General features: G+C 41.1%; 1 long non-coding RNA gene across 1 annotated transcript; it reads left to right on the plus strand.

Annotated features, from left to right (window-relative positions):
• The first annotated feature begins 1,706 nt into the window (after positions 1 to 1,706).
• Positions 1,707 to 9,219, plus strand: LOC132534717 (uncharacterized). The gene is made up of 3 exons (XR_009546429.1): positions 1,707 to 1,877; positions 3,238 to 3,326; positions 8,936 to 9,219. It is a non-coding gene; the product is annotated as an uncharacterized LOC132534717 (long non-coding RNA).
• Positions 9,220 to 22,375: the final 13,156 nt, after the last annotated feature.

Below are 22,375 nucleotides of genomic sequence, written 5' to 3' on the forward strand. Positions count from 1 at the left end.
ATTATTATTTTATTTGATAGGGCAAAAAAAATAAGAGAGAAGGGGGGGTAGAGAGGAAAGGAGAGGGACCAGGTGGTGGCACACCTGGTTAAGTGCTCACATTGCCGTACTCAAGGATCCAGGTTCTAGCCCCTGGTTCCCACCTACAGGGGCAAAGCTTCACAAGTGGTGAAGCAGGGCTGCAGGTGTCTCTGTCTTTTATCTCCCCCTCACCTCTCCATTTTTCTCTGTCTCTATCCAATAATAAGTAAATAAAAAATATTTTAATTGATTATTTAAAAAAATATTTATTTATTTTCCCTTTTGCTGCCCTTGTTGTTTTATTGTTGTAGTTATTATTGTTGTTCTTGATGTCATCGTTGTTGGATAGGACAGAAAGAAATGGAGAGAGGAGGGGAAGACAGAGAAGGGGAGAGAAAGGTAAACACCTACAGACCTGCTTCGCTGCAGGTGGGATTCTAGGGGCTTGAACCAGGATCCTTCTGCTGGTCCTTGCGCTTTGTGCCATGTGCGCTTAACCCGCTGCGCCAGTGCCCGACTCCCAGAATAAAAATATTTAAAAAAAATTTAAAAAGAGAGGAAGACATCTGCATGGTTTCATCACCACTTATGAAGCTTTTTCCTTGCAGGTAGGGACAGGGGCTTGGACTTGGGTCCTTGCACTTGGTTTTGTGTGCTGCCGCTTGGCCCAACTTTGCTTTATTTCAAATTGTCATAACCTGCTACTGCACTTGTGGTTTGTAGTGAGATGTACATAGTTGGATGGGAAGCAGTAGAGCTGGTGTGATAGCAAGACTGCTTGACTTTGTTCTTCCGGTTAGACCACTACTCCGTTCTGGCCATTGGCGGTGTTTTAAGGATAGACAAGGGGACCGTTTGCAAGCAAGTTCCATGCAGTCTCTCTCCAGCCTGCTGCACAATTACTAAAACCTAAGTGTTGATGACAGACCTAAGGTGTGCACTCCACTCCAGGCCTCCTCCTGTCTACTACAGCTTCAGACCTCCAGTGGGCCTCAGACTAATGTCAGCTTTATGAACATCTGCATTGAGAGTGACCTTTTGTTGCAACAGAAACATTAAAGGAGATTACAGGACCAAATCCTCAGAGCAGCTAAGCTCCATAGCTTCTATTCTTGCAAATGGCGAAGTGGCTGGAATTTTGCCAGAAGAACCCCACCGAAGCAAGGGTCATGAATAAATAATAATCATGGGTATCACTCCTTCCTTTGTTTGAGCTCTTTGGAGTCAAAACAGCACCGCTGATCACAACAGATTTTACATTTCATATGAAACCTGCACCACTGATTATAATAGCTCAGACATTTCTTTTCACTTTTCCAGAATTAATTGTGTTCCTTCCTGCCCACATCTGTTCAACTCCTTTCCTTCCGCCTTTTCATTTTATTTTCATTCTTATCTGCCTTTTCATTTGCCTGGCACTGCTGATTTTACTGTCTTCAGTTTCATCTCTGTTATTGTTCAATTTTCTCCTGAGCAAATTTTCATCTCGTTTAAGAGGGTAATCATTGGTCTGCCTAAGTCATTATCTTCCTTCATGTTCGTTTTGTCACAAAATGCTCCTTCTGCTTAGGAGTTCCCTTTATTCACCTGCAAATTTCTCTCCTTGCCCACCGATTTGCTTTTCCTTTTCATGTGAACAGATATGTTGGGGGTGCAATTTATTGAGTCAAATAAAGTGACCTTAACATGTGAACAAAGTTCTTGGCAACCTGTATTCATTATGAGATGAGCCCCTGCTTGCTTTGAAGTTGTCTCTAGAACTCAGAGTGAAGTAGTGATTCTGTCCCCAGAAGAGTCCCACATTCTTGCATATTTAAGGGTGGAACAAGTCTCAGGAGCAAGGGATCCCTATAAAGGTCAGAATATAAAGCACTTCGGGGTGGTCTGGCTGGGCTGTGTGGGGTTCCATATTCTCATGATTGTAAATATTGGAAAAACAGGCGGTCTTCCACCTGACTTCCTGTGTGTTTTCATTAAGATTAAAAAAAAAAAAAAAAACCAGCATATTCTGATTTTCTTAAAATCTTGGCAAATTTGACCTTGCTTTTCCTCATGTTTGCGGGTCTTTGTCCTTGGATGGCATCTAAAAACGCCTTGCCCTGGGAGAAGCTGGAGTTTACTGCCTTGTTCCCAATTAACCTTGGGATTTTGTAGCGTCCCCTATGTCGGCCAAGCAGATTATGGCTTAGTGGTGGCAGGAAACTCTGCCAATGTCAGTATTTTGCATAACAAGCTTGTGTTGGCTCAGTGGGAGAACCCTATCCAGCACACTACATGTTTCAGCAGAGCTTGTGGACCTGAGTACACACACACACACACACATACACACACACACACACACACACACACACACACACACACACACACACACACACACACACACATACCTCCCTTTGCTCAAGCATCTCAAAATTATCAGTTAGGTGGAATTTAGTCACATGCTGAGGTTTAACTGAGTGAAAAAAGAGACATTTTTTGTTAGTTTAGTTAAGCATTAAAAAAAAAATCCATCTAGAAACACAGAGATCTGAATAAGAAGAACATAAATTAGTCAGCCAGAACAACAGAGCTCATTCAAACCCAGGATCCCAGAACTGAAAAGAGGCTTGAAGGTAACCCTGGGGAGACACTGCTGAGCCCCTTCCACTCTGCCAGGTCCCCAGGAAGCACTCCTTCTGATGCTGTGAAGCTTGACAACCACTGAGCTCCCTGCAGGGCACTGTGAAAAGAATTTCAATTCACTGGCTGGTCCCTCAACTTTTCTTGGTGCATCTCCTTTTGAAATCTGGGTCTTTCTCAGGAAAGAAAAGATGGGCTTGAAGGTCTGTCTCTAGACACAGTGTATTGCCTCTCCTTTGTGTCACTCCAGATTCTTGTGTGCAGATAACCAGATGCCTCTATCAGTTTAGTGCATTGGTTAAGGAAGGATATCTCTTTGGGGGAATCACAAAGGTTCCTCACAAGGAGATGTTTCCCCCTTGGCTTGGTGGAGGTACTATCCTCCCATTCTAGTTCTCTGTTTCTCTGGAGAGTCACAGAAAACTTCTCAGCAGGTAATCCTTAGCTCAGCTCTTGATTTGGACATCCCCTTCACGGTATATTTAGATATGGTCTTTTTTTTTTTTAAATAAAAGATTTGGGGTCAGGCAGTAGTGCACTGGGTGAAGCGCACATAGCATGAAGCGTAAATAAAATATTTATTTATTTTGATGACAGAATGAAAGAGTGAGAGACCAGAGGACCAGTCAACTTTGGAATATGGCTGTGCCTGGGACTGCACCTGCAGCCTCTAAGAAGTCAAGCATGTAAGTCCAGTGCTCCAACACACTGAATTATCTCAGTGTCCTTGATGATGTCCCTTTGGAAGGTTGTCTTCCAAAGAGATGTAGAGAGGTAAAGATACTAAATATTTTTTGTCATAAAGTTGACATGCAAAAATCCCTTCTCAGAAAGATTTTCTGCACAGTATTCCTGAGATCTGGGTTGAGAGATCACAATGTGTAATATGAAGTTACAATTTGGGAAGAGAGGCAACAGTGGTAAGATGGGGTTTCCCTCATAGTCACAATCCAAGTCTGTCTACTTGCATCGCCAGCTGAAAGATCATTCTTATATTATCTGAAATTTATTTCTATAAATTGGACAACATCTCTGGGTTTATACAGAGTGACTTTAATCTCACATAGCCCTCTGAAAGAACTAAAGACAATGGACATGCTTCTTATTTATTTTCTTCAAGCAAAACCACCTAAGTTCCTTTCACCTACATTTGGCTGACATAATTTTGAATCACTCTGCCTGTATGGGGCCCTTTCTCTACACAAAGGCTTGTCTGCCCACATCCCTCCTTGTAAAGTGTGGTCCACAGCCAAGTTCGTATTATAGCGTATCACCTGTACGACATACTGGATTGAGATTAAGAAAAGTTATAACGGTTCATACTAAACAAGGTATTATGGAGGACATATTCCTCTTGTCTACACTGTAGAATTGTTTTGAGGTGTGTTCAAACTCAGTATCTATTTCATCTTGGAGTTTTTACTTTCCTGGATACAGGTGCTTATTTCAGCTTCAGAAGTTCCTTTTGGAACTCAACCTAATCATTCAAGGACTTATTATTATTAACCACAAATTAGTCAGTAAGCCCACTAGATCTTCCCTCAGTTATTAAGGAAGCTGCTGAATGAAGCAGAGACAAGCTCACTCTGATGCTGGAATCTACCTTAAGATTGACATCGGGAGTAGGGCGGTAGCGCAATGAGTTAAGCGCACATGGCACAAAACCCAAGGACCAGAGGCAGGATGCTGCCTGGTTCGAGCCCCTGGCTCCCCACCTGCAGGGGAGTCGCTTCACAGGCAGTGAAGCAGGTCTTAAGGTGTCTATTTTTCTCTCCCTCTCTCTGTCTCCCTTCTTTCTCCATTTCTCTGTCCTATCCAACAACAACAACAACAACAACAACAATAATAACTATAACAATCAAACAACAAGGTCAACCAAAGGAAATAAATAAATAAATTTTTTAAAAAAGATTGACATCAACACATGTGACTAGTCAATACCCTTTGCATATACTAGTTTAACTTGCTGGTGATGTGATTTAGTTAATATTTTATGCATCTGGACCATAGCACCCCATCTTTTCCTCATGGATACCACCTAACCCATAACAGATGCACTGCTCCTAATGTTAAATAGCTACCTGGATGTGAGGTCCTTGAGGACAGCGAATGTGTGCTGACCATCCTTGTATAAATCAAGATGAACGCATTGTTTAAGAGGGTACTTTGTGAGTTATTCTTCAGTAAATTATGAAGAAGATTGGGCCTATGAGGCATTCAAATAAATATGTGATACAATGTCTGTCTTGAGAAAGATGCTTTATTCATGAATATTGTATCCACTCTACCATTTAAATATCAGATAAGTGGAATGAACAATAGAATTAGGGAGGGAGGGACGGAGGGGGTGGGAGGTGAATGGGGCAGGGCTGTGTGGTGTTGTGTGGAGTGCCAGACAAGCTTGCACAGAAAAGGAATTTGAAGAAATTAAACTTGACTCACTCAGAACTCCTAGCTCTAAAACTTAAAAATTAAGTTATAAAAAAATATCAAAGAACAAAAGATGGAAGGAAGTATAGAATCTGTTGGGTGAACATGGGAAGTTAAGGCATAGAGATAACTGAGAGGCAAGCAGTGTTTTCAAGCTGATGGGAACTGATTTGACTTGATCACTTTCGTGTCTCTTTCTTGATACTAAGGACAGTGAAAGATCTTCTGGGAGCCACTTTTAAAACATAATTTTGGCTCTTCTTTCTTCTCATAGTTGTAACAGTAGCAGGGATTCAAATATTCTGAGTTTCTCAATGTCTTACAGTTCTACTATGGGCAAGCTTTAAAATAGTACCTCTTCCCTTGTAGACAATTATTAAGTAATTAATAGAAATAAATAATAAAAATACTTCCTCCCACATTTTACAGATGGGTCAACTGGGAATCACAGAGGTAATTAGATGCTTCATATAACTCTACACCTATGGAATCTGAGATGAACTCAGGCTGCTAAAAAAATAATCTTGTCACCCGAAGAGGAATAGATCACAGCATTTCTTAGGAGCTGTATAATATCAGGCTACCACTGGAGCATTAATAAAGGAAAGAAAGGTCAGGGTAGATAGCATAATGGTTATGCAAAGAGACTTCATGCCTGAGGCTACAAAGTCTCAGGTTCAGTCCCCTGCCCCACCATAATCCAGAGCTAAGCAGTGCTCTGGTTAAAAAATAAATAAATAAATAGATAAATAAATAAAGGAAAGAAAAACTTCCATGTTGCTATTATCCCCCCCCATTGATTGTCAAGATTCTTGAGTGTCCATTCATCTAGGAAGAGACAATATCCTAAAAAAATAAAAAATAAAAAAAAATTGCTCACTTTGACAGTGTGCTGCTCTCCCATTTGTGCAGCCCAAGTTTGGGCTGGGTCCTGACTGAAGGAGCTTTGGTGCTGTGGTATCTTTCACTCTCTCTCCCTCTCTTTCCTGATTGAAAAGAAAAATAATAATAAAAAAATAAAGGTGGAAGAAGGGATGGAAGAAAGGACAGTAGGAAGAAAATTAGCATAGCCCTGAAAAAAATTTTTTAAAGTATGGATTTGGGGAGTCGGGCTGTAGCGCAGCGGGTTAAGCACAGGTGCTGCAAAGCACAAGGACCGGCATAAGGATCCCGGTTCAAACCCTGGCTCCCCACCTGCAGGGGAGTCGCTTCACAGGTGGTGAAGCAGGTCTGCAGGTGTCTATCTTTCTCTCCTCCTCTCTGTCTTCCCCTCCTCTCTCCATTTCTCTCTGTCCTATCCAACAACAACGACAACAACAATAATAACTACAAAAATAAAACAACAAGGGCAACAAAAGGGAATAAATAAATTTTAAAAAGTATGGATTTAGAAAATTTTCAAAGAGTGGAACTGAATTGATGGGAGCTGGAAAGCAAATCTCTTGAAAGACAAACCAACATGTGTTCCTTGAAACATAGCCTTTGAAATCTAGGAATAGATTCAAATGGAAAACCAGGGTACACAGACTGTTATATATGTTGACCAAACAATGTATTCTTGAGAAAGATTTTTGGATGGACATTTTTTTTTTCAGTGAAACTTGAGAACTTGTGGAAGAACATAGTTGGACGGTCCTGAGAGCATTCCCAATATGGCAGCGTGGAGATGGTATCAGCTCTGGGGCTGAATCTGCCCAAAGGGCTATTATTGTTTTTCTCAGAACACAGTTTCAGAGAGTGATTTCTGTTTAACTGTATCTGAGACACATTGTGCTCAGACCACTTTCTACTCACCAGTTTTCTTAAAATTTCCTTCCTTGGGGGTCAGGCGGTGGCGCAGTGGGTTAAGCGCACGTGGCGCAAAGCGCAGGGACCGGCGTAAGGATCCCGGTTCTAGCCCCCGGCTCCCCACCTGCAGGGGAGTCGCTTCACAGGCGGTTAGCAGGTCTGCAGGTGTCTATATTTCTCTCCCCCTCTCTCTGTCTTCCCCTCCTCTCTCCATTTCTCTCTGTCCTATCCAACAACAAAGCAACATCAACAATGGCAATAATAACCACAACGAGGCTGCAACAACTAGGGCAACAAAAGGGGGAAAAAAAATTTCCTTCCTTTCGGTTCATGTGTTCTTGAGACTCACAGGAGCATATCATTCACAGATGGAAAAGTGGCAGGAGTCATTTCTCCATACCTTAGATATCTATTCTGAAAGACACTTGTATTTGATATTAGACTTTTTTTTTTTAAACCGGGCTGATAATTCTACTTTACACAGTTGCTTCCAAGTGATAGCAACATAGTTGATTGACATTAAATGGTCTAATTTTTTTTCCCTGAAATTTGTTTTGTCTCTTTTTACCAGTGAAGACACACAGCTCCATCCCTGGTTCTGTATTACCACCCACAGGCTAAAACTCAGACTGTGAAGCTTGGCTCTGTAATTAAAGGCGAGCTGCTCTGCAGTCAGATTCAGCTGAGGCCGGATGGGGCAGGCCCACCAGCTGCTAACCCCAAGACCGACTGTGACTGTGGTGCATGGAGTTTCTCCCAGTCATTCCCATCTTATTAATGCTTTGGTGTAGCATAAAGCTTCATTCATTATTCATAATAATCCAGTCAGAGGGCACCCGGAGACCTGATAAATTCTCACCTAAGTGACAACGGCTGACAGGGCCTAGGGTTTTATAGCCCTTCTTCTGCCATAGCAAGGTGCTGTGGGCAAAGGTCCAGAATGATCCTCCACTAATGACCAGTGTGATATACGAGCAGCTGCTGATTTCCTGACACCAAGGCTCCTCAGCTGAGGCTCCCACCTGCAAGCTGTGAGCCGAAGATGAATATCTGTCAGACTAGAAAATGCAGGAACAGGCCACAGTATGGTGTATTCTTGGGCATTAACGGGTTAACTCTGAGAGCAGGAGCAGAAGCCTTAAGCTGGAGAAGAATAGAAGCAAAACCACCAGTCCAACCACCCCCCTCACCAATGTTGAGTTGGGGTGTACTTGAAGTTGTGCCAAGGGGCAAATTCCACTTTGTGGCTTGCAGAGATCCCAGTAACTCTGATTTGTAAGATCTCATAAACTGATTTATCAAAAGCAAACAAGAACCAGCAAATGCTAAAAAAGAATTAATCATAATCTTTATAAAAGGTAAAACTTTGGAATACTCTGTTTGCTTTTGAAGCATTCTGTGTGATGGTAGGATGTGAGGGGAAAGCTATTTCCTTTTGTTCAGACCAGGCCTACTTGCTTAAAAGCACACACACCTTCCTTTCAGGGGTGCAAATTCCAAGTAGGTGTAAATACAGTTGTTAGCATTTTCTTTAAGGTTAAGAGTGCTGACTACTGTGAAGATTTTATTAATCTATTTTTTTCCTTTTAATTTGTAAGCATTATGTGTGAGTGGTTCTGTCTCTAAGTCATTTGGAAGTTGTTTTTAATTTAGAAAAGTGAGGGACAAAAGTGAGGCCTGGGAAGTAGGCATGTCTGGAAGCATCTATTTTGTTCTAGCTGGTTAAATGCATACATGTTTCTAAAGATTCTGGAAACAGACTTAACATTTGAAGGTAACACAGCTTTCACATTATAATAGGCCTCACTAATGGAAAATCCTTTATTTCTCCACCTGATTTCTTTCTTTTTTAGGTAGTGGCCTAATGTTCATTGTTCTGCAAGAGGCTAAATAATTTTTCACTATAAGAAAATAGGGTATATGATATGTATGTCTCTTGACCAGCAGAATTGAATAGATGTCTTCTGGAATCTAATAAACATATACTTGAAAGAAATTTTTCACAGAGATAATACATTTCCTCAGAATTCTTTAAGAAGGGAGTTTTCACCCTGACCTCTGTCTCCCTTCTCCCTAGAGAATTGTCTGGTGAATTTGGGAGGTGAAAGCAGACTTGCATCACTCAGCCCTGCAGTCTTCTCTCCTTCCACGAATCTGTCTTTCTCAGCCAGATGCTCTTTGGTCTGATTTTCCATGAAGACTTTTCTGTAGGGACCAGCCCTGCACCCCAAGGAGGATGAGCCCAAGCAAGAAAATGTTGTATTGAGAAGCTCACAGTAGCTGTTGAGTTAAGCTATATTTCTTCCAGTCAGTTTCTATCTGTGGCAAAGTGTTTACTTTCATTTCTTTGAGCATTATTTTTTGTCAGGTAGTGAGTTCATTTCAAACTCAAATAAAGGAATATGGTGACGCTATTATTGGTTTACCTCAAATTCCCATTAGCATCTATATTTATAATGACTGTTTACAGAGAATTGGTGAGGTACAGGGCAGAATAATTCTGCAAATGTAGTTGGCAATCTAGAGTTGTTGCCAAAGAAGTGTTTTCATTATAATTGGTATGTGCATGCCCTCAGTCTTAAATGCTACTTAAACTAGGGTAACTGGAACTCATCAGGAAAGTAGCTGAATTTCAAAGAAAAATTCCCACCCAAGAAAAGTAGAACCTTCCTGAGATCTATTTCTCATCCTCCCTGCAGCTTTCAGAATGCCACTGCTTTCTCTACTTGTCTGCAATTTTGTGTCAGACACAGTTTTCATTATATTCTTGACTCTTGTTCAATAGCAAAGGCTGATTTTTCTTGTCATTCTTGTCCTAAATTATATTTGGAAATGAGAACTGATGTGAAAAACACCCCTCTCCAGCCCTCACAACAACAATAATGGAAAGCTCTTTGAGTTCTAACATCAATCGATTCTCTTCTGTGTGGTTAACACACTCCTAGGCCCACAGAAAGCTGACTTGCTGAAATAAAATCAGTTCTTGTTTCCAGAACTCAGTTTATCAGAGAGGGTCTATTCTGTCTTCTCTCTCTAACACTTTTACTCACCAACAGTCTCCATAACTGGCCGTTTCCTTCTCTAGTTTTTCTAGTAAAGAAGAGAGTTCAATTCCTCCCTCTAGAAATCTGAGACAGCCTTGTGACTTTCTTTGACCATAATGTGTAGCAAAACTAAGGCTGTACCAGATCCAGGGTCATCATATAAACAGACTGGCAATTTCTTCCAACTGCCTCTTGGAGCCATTCATGTAAGCACCATGTAAAGTCTGAGAACATCATGCTGAAAGGAAGTCCATCAATAAAATAAAGACAATTGTTAGAATAATTCATGGCTGTGGGTATATTGGCTTTATTGGGAAGGTACCTGTGTTCCACACAATATCAGCTGAAGTCACTCAGTTGCATGTATCTGGCCAGTGGATTGGGTTGGAAAGTCCAGATTTCTTACACCGCTAATGTCTCAGCGCTCCCTCTCCAGCTCGCAGCTCATGGTTACAGGTAGTAGACAGCATTCTTTTCTCATCAATGCCCATACTGCAAATACATTTTGTTTAACATTACTTGACACAAAGGTCAGCTACTTTTCTCTGTATACAAGTTTTACAACAATAACTAGAGTAAATGTTTGTTGAAAACTAGGTCACTGTTTTTTCCACTGTGTGCACATTTATAATCAAACCGAGAGTTTATGTATTGTAGGCAATTGTAGGCAATTGGTAAAATTGTAGGCAATTGGTAAAATTTTCCTATTGATTACTGACTGTATTGATTAATGACTAAATTTTTCATCTAAAAAAAGATAATGGTGATATTTGAGAACCAATATTTAACCACTGCATGTCTTTGTCCAATAATCTAAGCTTCCCAGATATTAACACAATTCAAATCTTAGTTTCATCACCCGATTTATCTTAGCCATTTTCGGGAGATGTGTGTCTGACACTTTTTGTTTCTGTTTCTGTTTATACAAAGTGGGGACTAAACCATGTACTCTAGAAAGAAAAGATGATTTAAAGTATAAGGGAATGTCCTTATAGGGATGTTGTACAGGTTTTGAGAAAAGGTGGACAAATACTGATACCTGATAGTGAAGAAATTACTGACTTCTAGTAGTTTCTCCACAGGTTAAGATTTTAAAAATGTATTTCTGGAGGCTTCTGGTCTTTTGGTAGAAGAAGGAAGCACAGCATTGGTGCACATGTGTTTTAATTCCCTTAAGAATTTTTATAGACTCTCTGTCCCTGCATGCCTAAACAGACACATTAAACAGGGATCATTTTCTTTCTCGTTTCTATCCTCCCCCCTCATTTATTAGGTTAACTAATTTATTTTAATAAGCAATACTGCACTCCCTTTCAGTTGGGGCCCCAGGCCCCTCTTGACAGAGAATTCATGTGTTCAGCTGTTTCTCTGAGATTTGCTGACTGGGCAGCAGCTCCTTTGGTCTCTTTCAGAGCAGGAAGAAAAAATATTTGGTATGAGGATTTTTTAAAAATAATTTTTATTTATAAAAAGGAAACACTGACAAGAACCATAGGATCAGAGGGGTACAACTCCACACAATTCCCACCACCAGAACTCCATATCCCATCCCCTATATAGCTTTCTTTTCTTTATCCCTCTGGGAGTGTGGACCCAAGATCATTGTGGGATGAAGAAGGTGGAAGGTCTGGCTTCTGTAAATACTTACACACTGAATATGGGTGTTGGCAGGCCGATCCATACTCCCAGTCTGTCTCTCTCTTTCCCTAATGAGGAAGGGCACTGGGTAAGCAGGGCTCCAGGACACATTGGTGGGGTCTTCTGCCCAGGGAAGTCCAGTTGACATCATGGTAGTATCTGGAACCTGGTGGCTGAATGTTGATATATAAAGCCAAACAAATTGTTGACTAATCTTGGACCTAAAAGCTATATTAGTGCAGATGAAGGTTTGAGGGTCTCTGTTTTATAGATAGTTAATAGGCCTATTTTAGCTATATTCCAAAGGGCCCATGACTACATTAGTGTTTGTTTGTTTGTTTGTTTTCAGAGCCTGAAATCTAATATGCAGGTGGACCCAAGTTATTGTCTGGGGAGATAATGTCATGGCTGGAAAAAGGACAGAAAGCTGGATAAGGGAAGAGAGTAGCTCCCAAATATGGGAAAGGTATATAAATATTGTAGACTGTAAACCCCATCGACTTGATGTGATCTGGGGCCCATATTCAGCTTAGGAGCCTATGTGACCTCTGCATCACTGTAGATCTGAGCTCATGCTCTGTGGTCATGAGTAGGAACGTTCCAAGCTGCCCCAATTTCAGAACCCATCTTCCTCAGGTGGAAGATAGAGTATGTTGTCCAGCCTCCCTTCGGAGGAGGGAACATTCTCTACTGTGGTTGATCCAGGTTGAGGGCAAGGTCCTATGGGGACCCACAGAGGGTTCTATTGTGTTGTTCCTGATAGAAATGACCAGCAACAATAGAGAGAGGGATTTATTCGAGGTCTAGGCCCATCATGTCTGTTTGGGAATCTCAGAACTCCCCGACTAGGGCCCCAACTGATGTGGTGGTCTGATAGTTACTAAAGAGTCATCATTAAAGTATGCCAGTCTCTTGTTCTTATGCAGCTTTTGCAGTCCTTACTTTGTTAAGGTTAGCTTTGGAGTGAGTGAGGGAAGTGTAATAGGATGTAGGTGAGGAGGTTATCTACTTCTAAGTAGATACTATTACATTAGGAACTTTATGGTGTCTTTTTAGGTCTTTCTACTTGCTTGCTGCATATACTGACTCACTGTAGGCTATTGTGCATTTTTGCTTTCAGGTATATATTTTGCCTTAAATTATGGATATCTGTGAACATATGCCCTATCTCATGGTACCTGGTCTATATCTAGGTTTTGGGACTTTGTTAGGAAGTGAACCACCTGAAATGGAATTAGAGAATCCTATGAAAGGAAAGATCTCACGCGAGTAATGAGGCTGAAGGGTTGACATTCCATGCCTGATGTCGCTATGAGGAAATTTGATCTCCACACAAAGTAGGAAAAAAAATGCCCATGCTCTTGAAAAATCAGTTACAAATATTGTTGTATGGATTTTTACAGGAAATTTTCTTGAGAGACAATGCTGCCCTTCTTGGTTCAGAGCTATCACAGTGCATATGCATACGCAGTGACTACCGTTTGGAGAGGACCTTTGAGATGGAACTAAAATTCTGAAGCATGGCCATTCTTGTCTCCCCAAACTCTATGCACAATAATGCATATGAGGATTCCAATCACCTAACCAACCAATTCAACCCTCCAACCACTTGGTGTTTCATGAATTGCTTTCTAGACAGCTGCCCATGACAGGAAGTTGCTTCATCGGCCTTTACCCTTGATGCAGGGTGGAAAACTTTCATGAGCATCTTGTGAGACTTAGCTTAGCTTCATCATCAAGCACTTTTGCTTCTCTGGCTTTCTTTTCCTTGTCTTATTTATTAGACCCAGGCTTCCCAGTTCATCACTGATGGCAGGAGCTAGTCATTTGTGGGTACCGAGTGGGCACAGACTATAATACAGAAAGACAAAGATCATAGAGATCTTTCTTTTTGAAAGTCTTGAGCCAGCCTGCAGGTGCAAGCCATGCTGGTTTCATTTTACTTTATCAAATCAACTGTGGCGCCTGAACATAAATCCAAGCTTGCGTTCCTTTCATGACCCATCATAAGTACAGTTGTTCACACTTTGTGTTGGGGTGTGGAGGTCACTTTCTCAACAAATTCTCATTTTCCCAGTCCCTGCCTTGGGCTAAGAGTTAGTTACAAAGCTCAATCTCAAAAATGTCAAACCTAATGAAAAGAAGGAGAAATCGTAAAAGAGAAAGATGGCTGCACTTACCACCTTGGCTCTCTAGCACTCAGGTATCGTAGATCCATCAGCCAGTGAGAAGGGCAGGCTACTGCCTCTGCCGCTCTGGCTACCACCACCTCCTCCCTATCACTGGGGAACTATTCATCAAAGAACACTTCAGGAAGAACAATAGAGCAAGACCTGGCTGCTGGGTAGCAAAAAAATCGAACCAGGTTTCCACATTCTTCAGTCCATTTGCGGCGGCATTTATATCCATCACAAGAGTTAAAAGCTATGAACTTTTAATTTATGGAGCAGATGGCCTTTTCTGGCTCTTTGCCTCACATGAGAGATACCATGATTTTAAAAGGCCCAATGCAATAACATTGGGAGAAGGATTCTGATAACCTGTTTGCATTTTAGGCAAATATTCAACTCCTATAGGAGACCAAATCCTGCTGTTTCAAGGGAGCTGAGACCCAGAAAAAGAATCCAGTGGTGAAGATTTCTGGAACTTAAAGGCAGTTAGCTCCCATCTCTTACAAGAAGACAAAAAATTTGAAAGAAAACCTTCCTTCCTTCCTTCCTTCCTTCCTTCCTCCCTCCCTCGCTCCCTCCCTCCCTTCCTTCCTTCCTTCCTTCCTTCCTCCCTTCCTCCCTTCCTTCCTCCCTTTCTTCCTCCATTCCTCCCTTTCTTCCTCCCTTCCTTCTTCCTTGCCATGTATAGTTTCTGAATATCTAGTATATACAATGTACAGCACTATCTATTTGGTCTGTAGTAGTCAGCAAACTAGAGACAGTCTTTGTCTTTATGGGACTTACATTTTACTTGTGGAGACACATTTTAAGAAAACATTCACAGGGAGTCGGGAGGTAGTGCAGTGGGTTAAGCAAAGGTGGTACAAAGTACAAGGGCCTGCTCAAGGATCCCAGTTCGAGCCTCTGGCTCCCCACCTACAGGGGAGTCACTTCGCAGGCGGTGAAGCAGATCTGCAGGTATCTATCTTTCTCTCCCCCTCTCTGTCTTCCCCTGTTCTCTCCATTTCTCTCTGTCCTATCCAACAACAACATCAATAACAACAACAGTAACTACAACTATAAAACAAGGGCAACAAAAGGGAATAAATATTTTTAAAAAAGAAAACATTCACAAGTAAATATAAGACTGTTAACAGTAGAAATGCCATGAAGAGAGGAATGTAACAGTGTGCAAATATATAGCAAACTAGGGTAAACCCACATATGACTCTGAGAACAGATGTCAGGACCTGTTTATTGATGGTCCAATTCTTTTTTTTTTTTTAACTGTATTTACTTTTATTTAATAGGAAAAAGAAATTTAGAGGGAAGAGGGAAATAGAGAGAAAGAGAGACAAAGAGATATCTGCAGACCTACTTCACTGCTTGTGAAGCTTTCCCCCTTAGAAGTGGGGACTGGAGGCTTGAACCTAGGTCCTTGAACACTGTAATGTGTGCACTTACCCACCACTGGGGCCAGATGTTTCAATCCTTTAGATCCTCAAAGTCTGGAAGTGAGTTTAAAAGAGAGCATGTGTTTACTGATAAAATTCACAATAGAGTGACATTTACTGGAAGGTGCCCTGTTGCTCTCCTGGAATGTTGGCTTGCTTTCTGACTTGGATTAGATCTCTCATCTCTGTCTGTTTCAAAACAACTATCATTAAAAAAAAAAAATCCTGGGGGGCTAGGCAGCAGTGCAGCGGATTAAGCTCACATGACATGAAACGTAAGGATCCCTGGAAGGATCCTGGTTTGAGACCCCGGCTCCCCACCTGCAGGGTGGGGTCATTTCACAGGCGGTGAAGCAGGTCTGCAGATGTCTTTCTCTCCTCCTCTCTGTCTTCCCCATCTCTCTCGATTTTTCTCTGTCCTATCCAACAACAACAATAACAATAATAATAACAAGGGCAACAAAATTGGGAAAAAATGATCTCCAGAAGCAGTGGATTTGAAATTCAGGCACAGAGCCCCAGCAATAACCCTGGGGGGCAAAACAAACAAACAAAAATATCTTACTTTGGCCCATACTCCCAGAGGGGAGAAGTGTTAGGGGGAGACAGCCAGAGGGTTCTGAACTTCAATTCCATCAGGATGCAAAGAGAGAAGAGGAAAAAAGAAAGGACATTTGGAAGTAGTAGCAGGTATAGGTGTGTGTTAGTAAGGAAAAGAAGGCAGAACCACAGAAAAATGGACAAAATATATAAATATAGGTAGTATAGAAATAATAGTCAACCTCTATCTGTGACCTCAGGAGAACTACTGCAGTTTCCAATGGAAGGAATAGGGACACAGCAACTTTGGTGGTGGGAACAGTGTGGAACTATATCCTTCTTATCTTGTAATTTTGTAAATTAACATTAAATCACTAATAAAAATAAATTTTACAAACTCATCCTTGGAAACCATATCTTCCCAAACAATATAATCAGAAAATAACAGGTATCTGGTAAATATAATTAATAGTAAGATTAAGACATCAATCATATCAGTAATTTTAAACTATGGATTTGAGACCAAATTTATACAGCTAATCTCAATTATCTTCTATATTTCTACTTAAAGAATCACAATTCCAAAAGCACATTGATGGCTTTTTTTTTTTTTAGAGTGATGACTATATTCAGGCACAATTTCTTCACTTCTTGGTTGAGTCATTTCTCACATTCAGAATGAAACTTTGAGACAGAGAGGGAGAGAGACACCACAGAGCCAGAGCTTCCCCTGGTACTGTTGTGTTACTTCACGTGGTGCTGGGAGGTATGTACCTCACCTGGTCAACTGTCTCCCCAGACCCTGTTTGTGACTTTAGGGGGATATTTTAACCCTTCATCAGTACTCGGGTTCAGCAAGGATAGAGATGAGAAAAGGCCTCCTCACAGGACAGTTGGGTCCACACCTGAATACACTGCATCTGGCTGCTCTCCCCTGATGCGCTATGTGGACAGGAGGCAGCACCAAAGGACTTGCCGACTCATGGTTCAATCTCAGGAGACTCTCTCTCCTCTCTGAAGCTGAGTACAAATTGAGCCAACTGATAGCAAATCAAATATTTAGTTGAATGGAGGTAGAGGTTGAGGTGTATTCTGAAGGAATTCATAGCTTCATGAGAGGAGATTTCAGAGCACAGCCAGGTGAATGTGGAAACATTCAGAATCTGCTATTCAAGAAGCCTTATTTAGAGAATGGCTACAACATCTTTTCTAAATTATTATTTTGTAAGGTGTTAAATACTGTATTTTTCATTTCCATTTGAGAGAAATAGGTTAACCTTCCACAAGACACAGACATATGTGGGAAATAGAAGGTGTGAAATGTCAGAAATGAAATAATTTAAACCCAGATTTAGCGAAAACTCTTGGGGGCAGCAGCAGGTATAGATTCATTTTAATTCAGATGCGACTGCTTAGCAGCGACTCAGGCACTGTGCTAGACACAGAGAAATCAAACGTGAATGGTGCTTAGCTTTTGATTTTAAAGAGCCTGCTTTCCTTTTTTAAAAATTTTTTTATATTTATTTATTCCCTTTTGTTGCCCTTGTTGTTTTATTGTTGTAGTTATTGTTGTTGTTATTGATGTTGGATAGGACAAAGAGAAATAGAGAAAAGAGGGAAAGACAGAGAGGGGGAGAGAAAGACAGACACCTGCAGACCTGCTTCACCACCTGTGAAGCAACTCCCCTGAAGCTAGGGAGCTGGGGGCTCGAACCGGAATCCTTGAGCTGGCCCTTGCACTTTGTGCCACATGTGCTTAACACGCTGAGCTGCTGCCCGACTCCCAAGAGCCTGCTTTCTTAAATGGAGAGATATATGTAAGCAAATAAATGATTTCACTTCCTTGCACATACAATTAGAAGTGGGATTGCTTGATCAGTTCTACTTTTAATATTTAAAAGACTAGAATGTTTTCACAGTGGCTTTCTATGCCCAAAATTTGGCGTCGTGCGAAGATAATAGCAGTTTTGAAACCAAAGAAAGACCCAACACTGGCCGCCAGCTATAGACCAATTTCTCTCCTCTCCGTGTGTTACAAACTCCTTGAGAGGCTGCTTCTGTCACGTATTTCTCCTCTTACAGAGAAATTCCTATCACCCGCCCAAGCTGGTTTCCGCCCAGGAAGATCTATCTGCGAACAAGCCCTGGCCCTCTCAACTTACATTGAAAATGGATTCCAGAAGAATTTAAAGACGGGTGCTGTCTTTGTTGATCTCACAGCAGCCTATGACACGGTCTGGCACCATGGTCTCCTAGTCAAGATCTCAAGATGCCTGCCTCCATGGGTGGCCAACACTATATCGTTTCTTCTCCAAAACAGAAGATTCCGGGTGCATCTGGGTGACAAGTCTAGCAGATGGAGACTTGTCTCAAGTGGCCTCCCCCAGGGCTCTGTTCTGGCTCCTACGCTATTTAATATTTACATCAACGACCTCCCAGAAACTTCTTCAAGGAAGTTCATCTACGCCGATGACATCTGCTGTGCAACTCAGGCATCCAAGTTTGATATCCTCGAGGAAACACTCATGAAAGACATGTCTCTGATATCTGATTACTGTAAAAAATGGCGACTAATCCCTAGCACTGCAAAAACGGTATCATCTGTTTTCCATCTATACCATGCCTCAGCCTCGCGTGAGCTTAATGTGCAGCTTGGCGATACAAGAATCCGGCATGAAGCCCAGCCAGTCTATCTTGGCGTTACTCTCGATCGCACTCTGTCATTTCATGAACATCTCATAAAAACTGCAGCAAAGGTGGGCGCGAGGAATAACATCATTGCAAGACTGGCCAGCTCCTCATGGGGCGCGAGCGCTTCCACACTACGATCATCATCTCTGGCATTATGCTATTCCACTGCAGAATACTGTGCCCCAGTATGGTTCCGTAGCCCCCATGTCCACTTGGTCGATTCCAAATTATATTCCTCCATGAGGATCATTTCTGGAACCATCCGTTCCACCCCGGTTCCATGGCTGCCAGTTCTTAGCAACATCGCCCCGCCAGATATTCGTCGGGATGCGGCATCATCTAAGTTCATTTCCCACGTCTATGCTCGACCAGACCTGCCAATATATGCGGATATCTTCGCCCACCCTGTTCAACGCTTGACGTCTCGTCACCCAATCTGGTCCCCTACGCCTACACTGAACTTCTCTGTTCTCGACTCTTGGAAACAAGAGTTGGCAGTCAGCTGAGGTGAAGAACAAACACCTCATCACAGACCCCTGCAAGCGTCAACCGGCTTTGACCTAGCACGTTATGATTGGGCCCTCCTCAATCGCTATCGAACAGGCCATGGCCGGTGCGCCGCTATGTTCCATCGCTGGGGAGCCAGAGATGACCCGAACTGCCCCTGTGGCTATAGACAGACTATGACCCACATAGTCAACGACTGCCACCTCTCCAGATTCAAAGGAGGTCTCGAAACTTTACATCAGGCTCAACCTGACGCTGTTGACTGGCTATGGAAGAAGGGCAAACGCTAGAAGAAGTGGCTTTTGAAATTTCAGTACTGTTGTTGTATCCTTGAAATTTGCCAGGAGAGTAGGTCTTTAAAGTTTTCACTACACAACAAAGTTGGGAAGAAAATGTGGCCAATTAATTTCAGTTGTGTGGAAAGTATGTTAGTAGTATATGGGTTATAGTCTTTGCTCTGAAGATGTTTATGATCTATCTGGAGTGATTAATTCTAAAGACACAGGAAAACTCCCAAAATGACACCTTTCAAACTATTTTACTACATACCAAGTATAGTAATAAACAGATTGTAATACTTAAAATATTTATTTATTTATTTATTTGTTTATGAAAGAATCAGAGCATCACTCTGGTTATACTGAGCACTTAGGTACTGAACTCAGAACCTCATGCCTGTGAATATACTTACTATGATACTTCCTGAGCTGCATTCCTTTTTAGCTATTTGAACATGGAACCACTGAGTGTTATGGGGAGTTTCAATAAAATAAAATAATACCAAAGAATGTCCTTCTATCCAAAAAAAAAAAAATCCATTGAAACACACAAATCTAATTCTGAATCAAGTTACTATAATAACTCCATAGAGAATGTTTCAAGTTACTTTAAAGTGTAATATTTTGACTGTACAATTCTGACACAGAAAGGAAAGAACCCAAACAAACTGAAGGGATATTCAACTAGACTCAAAGGACATTTTGTTGATGTATGAGAGAGAGAGAGCTAGAGTACCATTCTGGCATATGTGATACCGGATATTGAACTCGGACGTCATGATCATGAATTCTGACCTCATGCTTGAGAGTCCAAAACCTATGTGCTGGGCACCACCTCCTGGGATCAGAGGAGTGTTGACATTATCTTTGAACACATTTTGGAAAAACTCAGATGGTTAAACAAATAAATAATTGCATAAACATTTTTAGGGATTATGGTTTTCAGATTAAGAGAAAAATAACCAAATATAGAATACAATGTTTTGATGGTAGAGGACTCAGTGGGGGTTGTATTGTTATGTGGAAAACTGGGAAATGTTATATGCACATACAAACTATTGTATTTACTGTCAGCTGTAAAACATTGATCCCCCAATAAAACATACAATATTTAAATAATCTTAAATATAAATTAGAAGTTTTGAATGAACTCAGGTATACTTTTGTCTTTATCAAGCATATGTAACCATTATTTCTGACCATTCAAAATTTCTAGAATTGGTAACAAACTCACAGCAATAGGTTTATCTAATGAAGGTTTTATGGCACCATAATGTAATTTCACATAAAAAGATTAGGGATTCCTGGAGATATGACTAATTTTTGGAACTATGTTAGTTTCAGAAACACAATGTGCACACAATTGTACTGTTCAATATCAAGGAAATGATCACAGACCATAGGAATGATAAAAATAAAATAAAATAAGGAACACACAAATCAGTTACAGGGCTTCTTACTTGGTCTAAGATGAGTGATTTCATCAATAGAAGGTAAATACCTCTAAACTATTGGTCATATCCATTGTATACAAGTTTATGAATAATTTTCAAAAAGCAAAATAAGAATTTAATTGGTCAAGTTTAATGCTTGCTCAGTGGGAGGTAGAGTGAGGGACTTGAATGACCTAAAGTTCCAAGTTTGATCCCAGGCACTGAAAATGCCTGAGTGCTATGGTTTCTCCATAAAATAATAATAATAATAACTGATTATTTACCAATCCAATACTTAAAACTTTAACACCACAGTAAGTTGGTTCATTCTTTACTTGTTGGAGCAAATATATGAAACTCAGATTTTATTATTATTTCTGTTTTATATCTTTTCAAACATACTGTAATACACCACTGGAATCAATTTTCAAAATTTAAGAAAAAAATGCCAGAGAAGAGATGGCTATATTGCATGCATTTCCCGGGTGGCAATAGGAAGTGATGGCTCTGCTCCGTAGCATTGTTAAGAGACTTCTTGCCACTCTCAAACTACAGTGACATAAATAGGCAATTTTATTTGTTTTGCATTGTGAATTGAATTCTATATCATCACTGTATTCAAAGGTTCTTTATCACAGTTGTATTCTGGGTGTCTTTCTTCTGTCTCTATCCCGTTTGTCTTTTCTTGTTGCTCCTTCTTTATCTTATACCTCCCTTGGTGGTGGCAGGGGACTGTTCCCTGGGGAGAGAAGTTATTCTGTTCATTAAGCAACCTCAAGCAAACAAGAGTTGACTTTATGTTTCAGGCAAGAGAATTTCATTCTGCTTTGGGTAAATAAAAACGGAATCCCACAACCTCATATTGTGTTTTAAATTTGAAGCTATGAATTATTTTCTAACTAAAGGACTCATTGCTCTAATTTTTAAGAGCTGCAGAAATGGGTGAAAATAACTGTTTCTAGTACCCAGGATATTCTTAATAAGCAACCAAGAATGGAGAATTCTTGTAGGTTCCATGTGTCATGCTCCTACTTTTTGATGTTTTTTTTTTCTTTTTTTTCTCCAGGGTTACTGCTGGGCTCGGTGCACCTGCACCATAAATCCACCGCTCCTGGAGGCCATTTTCCCCCCTTTTGTTGCCCTTGTTGTTGTAGCCTTGTTATGGTTATAATTATTACCATTGTTGATGTTGTTCGTTGTTGGATAGGACAGAGAGAAATGAAGAGAGGAGGGGAAGACAGAGAAGGGGAGAGAAAGATAGACACCCGCAGACCTGCTTCACTGCCTGTGAAGCGACTCACCTGCAGGTGGGGAGCCAGGGGCTCGAACTGGGATCCTTACGCCGGTCCTTGCGATGTGCGCCATGTGCGCTTAACCCACTGCCACCGCTTTTAAGGGCATTATGAGAAGGTAACAGAGTATTCAGACTGCAGCTACTCTAGAGAGAGCTTTTCTGTAGGAAGGAAAACATTTCTTTTTCTTAAGACTCAGAAACAGCATTAAACTTGGATTATGCTCCAGTGGAGGTCTGAGTAATGAAATGGAAGGCAGGTCACCACTGTAGTGACATCCCACTAGAAATGTCACCACATTTTGTTGAGATACACAGCAAAGACTTCAGGTTTGCATGCTTAATTCACTTGCCTCCTGTGGGCACTGTGAACTTCTGGGGGACTTTTTGCATCTGTTTTTTCTTCATTTTTCTCCCTCAGCATCCTTTTTGGAAATGAAGCCTGGAGGAAGTAAATTTCAGAGATTGACTGTGTGAAAAGTCACTAGAGC

Source organism: Erinaceus europaeus, chromosome 19 (genome assembly GCF_950295315.1).
Source record: "Erinaceus europaeus chromosome 19, mEriEur2.1, whole genome shotgun sequence".
NCBI classification, from domain to species: Eukaryota; Metazoa; Chordata; class Mammalia; order Eulipotyphla; family Erinaceidae; genus Erinaceus; species Erinaceus europaeus.